Source organism: Phalaenopsis equestris, unplaced genomic scaffold (assembly GCF_001263595.1).
Source record: "Phalaenopsis equestris unplaced genomic scaffold, ASM126359v1 Scaffold000488, whole genome shotgun sequence".
NCBI classification, from domain to species: domain Eukaryota; kingdom Viridiplantae; phylum Streptophyta; class Magnoliopsida; order Asparagales; family Orchidaceae; genus Phalaenopsis; species Phalaenopsis equestris.
In genome coordinates this window covers 330930-336136 of record NW_018164928.1, presented here as the reverse complement: position 1 = coordinate 336136, position 5207 = coordinate 330930, and positions in this window count along the sequence as shown.

The window sequence follows — 5207 nt, the reverse complement described above, 5'->3', positions numbered from 1 at the left end:
AAATTAATGATGTAATGTTTTTTTTTTATTCTAACGAGTCAATTTCAAGGTGAACACGAACATGAATATTTAAATCGAGTCGAACACGAATACACTGTTCACGATCCAGTTTCGAACACGAGTAATTTCGAACGAGTCGAACACGAGCCAAGCCTAAGCTCGCTCAAGCTCGACTCTTTTACAACCCTAATTTCAAGACATACATGCCACACAATTAGTATGTATTTACATATCTAAGAGCTATACTTTTTTTATTATTTTTATAATACTCAAATCTTTCATATCACATCATAAATATCATAATCACAACTTTTAAATTTTGAAATATACATTTTCTTAAAATATTGCATATTTCTATTGAAAAAGAAAAAAAAATTACAGATATGTGAAGAAAAACATGATATACAACAATTACAAAATGAGCTCATTTTTTGTCCAATAAAAGTAAAAAGAGACAACTCTCATTTACATTTTTCAAAACAAAAATATGTGGTGTGGCAATATGTGCGCAATGTTGAGATGTTTTGTTAGTATCTCTGTCAGTATAACAAAAAAAGACATGTTTGAAATATGTGAACATCCTGACTCTGGCCAGGTAGACTTGACCTTGAAAACCTGCTCTCCATGTTGCTTCTAAGAAATTCCATGATACTTTGTTTATCTCCCTCCACGATGATGCCCTTGGTCTCGAGTATCCAAGGCTCCATGAGATCCTTATTAGCAAGAATAGCTTGAAGTTTCACTTTCTATCCCAACATTTCAATTGATGGGTAGACGCAATTAAACGAATACCAAGCTCATTCTGGATAACAATGCCAAGTGACTGCACAATATGAAGAAAGAATGTTTCTATTCACATTGGCCTTGATCTAACCAAAAGTGGGACACCAAACGAGAGTTAAGGACAGTCTGCAGGGCCAAGAGGTGCCCAGTGCGCCTAAATTGGGAAGATATGTAAGGGAGAGAGACGCCAAAATAGTAGGTGCAACACTGATTGGAGTGTCATGAGGTCTCCCATGACTCTTCACATAGAATGCTTTTCAACTTAATCAGCCAATGGTAAGTCACATGGTATAGAAAAGTAGGCTGCATGGGCAAGCAAGCTAATGGTTTTACTCGCATGGGACTTGATGCGCTCAGATTAGTCCATAGCAGTCTCTAAAATATTATTATACCCTCAATTCTTTTATGCAAGCTCAAGAGACCAAGTTTATCGAGATACACATTTGCATACATAAGATCAAGTGACATAAGTGTAAGAAATCAAAGTTTTTGTGTTAGATAATTAAATACATATGAATTGCTTCAAATATCTACAATCTACATATTATTGCTTTTAATAAAGTGTAAAAAAATCCATAATTTTTAGAGCATTAAATTGATATTTTTAAAGCTTTTCGCTCTCAGTGAACTCTTGAAGAAGAATATAATCTCTAATTTTAAACACAATCTCTCTATTATTTGGGTCAAAATATCATCTATGATACTCTTGAATTAAATGCATTCATTTCTGAATATGTTAATTATTTTTTATAGCTCGATCAACTAGTTGAGTTATTAAGATCAGTTTCCTCTCACTAACCTCAAATTAATACAAGAGATGTGTGCTTCCCTTAATTGAAAAAAAAGTCTTATATGATGTCAAATTAATACTAGTTTGAAAGCTATAATTAAAAAAAAACTCTAATAGTGGGAAACCTTTTTAGTTGCCTCATAAGTAAACTTTTATTTGAACCTGCATTAGAATATTAAAACCTTTCCTATCAATGTAAGTATTTGTTTATTCTTTTTCTTTTTTTATTTTTGAATGAGTCGTCAGCATATATATTGTTGTATATTTTCTTATTCCGAGTAAATTTGTCTTCTAGATCATATAAATAATCTGGAGAAAAGATGAATCGAAAAAAGTAAAGATATACTACAAAAAAGACAAATAAGTGAAAGAAAAACATGGAGAGCCTAAATGTGATAAACTTTGTGTGATAGGTCAAGTGTGTTTACCCAAACAAGATTGGGCGAGAACACCTTGAACCGAATATCCACGAAAGAATGCATACGTAAACTATCCAAAACTTGACATTCAAGCGTGTATGTTTGTTATGGAGTCAAGAACACTCTTAAGATGGTGCATCCCACTTGATTTATTACATATTGGGGGATTCTAAAAAATACTCTCAACCAAAAAGAGTCGTATTTGCATTTAAAGTAATGACTTGCAAGGGGTTGTCAAAAGGGATGACTATCTCATAGGAAACATCACACAACTTCGAGGCCAAACTAGGCAGTAAGGGTCGGGGACAAATCGTTGTATCTCAAACAAGCATTGACCTATCATCCAAGTGAGGTACGCCAAATGACATCAACAAAGGAGAAACATGAATCAAAGAGGGTAGAAAATGAAGGGTAGAGTGATCCCAATTAGATAGAGATAGTTGAGTCAAGATACCACTGATCAGTCATCACAATCTATTAAGACCTTAAGTCTATCTGGATGTGAAGGTAGTCGACGCAACACAACCAGAGACCCTCTTGCCAACAATCTGTGAAGTTAATCATCCAAGAAGACCTCGTTAACTCTAAGGTTAAGAGAAATAAACTCTAATCCTATGACCCTATGTAGGAACACCCTATGTAGGAAGAACAGAGGTGAGACTTATATTTGCCAAAGTAGTGAGGATGTCATTGGAGTGGAAACAAAAGAGAGGTACAACTAACAAAACGGCAATGCTCTCACAAAGGATTTACTCCCTTTCTAGTTCAAGGAAGCCACTAATACTCTAAATGCACTAGGCAACCACGAAGTAAAATTATATGTTGGGTCGGTCGGGTTAAAGAAGCACGAGGATTTCTCGTCGGGACATGCAGAATGATGCAGTTATCTATTCAAGTCCTAAGCATGGAACCCCTTTTAGAATGAATTGGATGATATTCATGTTATGCAACCCATTTAAAATGTCGTCCGAATTTCATGCAGAAAAGTAAATATAGATTATGAAAATTCTGAATATTTTAAGCCTAAATTTTAATTAGTCTAAAAATTTTATTATTAAACTTTTGTAGAAAGTTTATAAGATTTTAGGTTCTAAAAAGCCTAAATGATTCACACGTTTGCCGAATAAAATCATAGGGTAAATAGGGTGAAACCAATTTTAAGCACAGAAGCATGCAAGAAAAAAATAAAGCAAGCAAATACAAAATAAGAAAAGGTTATGTGTCACTGGGTCGACAACATATCTAAAAACAAAAAAAAAAAATCGACCAGGCACCGCATAAGTGCATATATGGTCCTAATTATATACATCAATAAAATTTAGAATTAAGGCGACACATGCGTCAGAATGACCCTGTACATATTGAAGTTACTCCGGAGCTCGTTACACAGAGGCAGCCAAAGGCCATACTTAAATTGGTCTCGATCTGGATCCCTACCCAAGTCTTTCATTGCTCCCACCGACCCTGGCATCCCCGGAAGAGTAATGTTGTCGTGAAGGACATACTTCCTCTGCAACTTCTTCACACCGCCGTTCATCAGGAATGAAGGGTCGACACCTATGATAGAGCCAAAGAAAGTGGGGGAATATTTGGTAGTCATCTCAGAGAGACAAAGTCGAACGTAATACGAAAGGAGAAGAAAAAACTAAAGGTACATAAAAATAAATTAGAATGTGTAAAGTAAAAAAAAAAAAAAGAACCTTCACCCAATTTATTGGGCAGACACATAAAATGAAACGTCACATAATGATAAGTGTCACGCCAACCACCATTTTGAATATAGTAATGACCATTTTATCACAAATAACATTATACAGGTCTTGAATAAATTTTGTTATGAAAGGATCCTCCATGGCCTCAGTCGAGACATTCCCTATCTGAGTCAACCTTTAGAGGATCATCGCTCCACCTAACCTAGTCCACTCGGTTAGCCTGCATTGAAAGTTGCTCAGATTGGCAACTCGCGAAGCACTCCTGGTTTACATAGTGCCTTGGTTAGCCCGCTTCTCAAGATGACGACCTCCACCCACGGAGTTGATACATCCGAGTCTATGGTTGCCAGGTGGACTGCTAACTCCCGTAAATAATCCACGACCGACCTCCAACTGCTACCTCCAAAAAACTGACCCACCGCCAAGGGTATGATTCTGCATATCTACTGCTTCATGGATCTGGGAGAAGGCAGCCACCGGTTTACTCACTTCTGTTAAGAGGCAATAACGGGCAAAGGTTTGGGCAATCGATGCCCCACAATTGAAGCGGACTTCACGACATCCTTCGAAGGCCCACCATCTTTACGCCCCTCCAATTTAACTAATTAATGTGCATTGGGACAACGTAAGAAATAAAAGAAAGCTTTACATACCCATAAATCTATCCATCAAGAAAGGGCCTTCAAAAGTTTTTCTCTCTTTTGAAATAAGGTCCCTCCGCCTCTAGGCAATGGCGACTGAAGAGAGATGATGGTCGTTGCTCCCTCCAACTCCCTTCTGCCATCCCAACACAACCACAAGCAAGACTTGCTAGCCCTTGGCAATCATATTCACATCGGGCTCAGACGTAAGAGTTTCCCGATGAAGCTTTTTCAACGATCTTTCCTTAGCACAATCAGACGAGTCGACTAAGTCGATCAGATCAAGTTCAGGCCTCAACCATTGTCCTTTCCTCACACTCTTCTTCTTATTTATAGAGGTTGAGGCCCAAAAGCCAGCATTGGCCATAATTATGGGGTCTACGCCGAACTGGCTCTTACCATCAACCATGACGTACCTCGACTAATTGGGGAAAAGTGATAGCTATGGATGCAACGCCAAGTCCATGACGTTATTAATAGAGCTTACCAGGCATGGAACCCAAAAGGAAATAAGTTGTTCAAATCAATTCTTGATTTTGATGTCACTGATTGTTTAATAATTTCTCTTTTCTTATCGTAGCTATCACTATCAAAGAGCAGGAAATTTTGGAGAAATAATATGTATACACTAATATTGTCGACACAAATCTCAAAGTAATCATTTGGCTAAGGATGATGACACAACAACCAAATCATTAAATTCAAAAAACATGGTATAAACCTATCATGTGAAAGGTCAACAGACTGATCAAGTCCACCCTCGGAGAATCTGGTCGACGGGTTTATCTATGGTTAAAAACACCGAAGCTCCCTAAAGGCCAACCGACCAACCGCTCAAACCTCAACAAATCGATCCCCACGA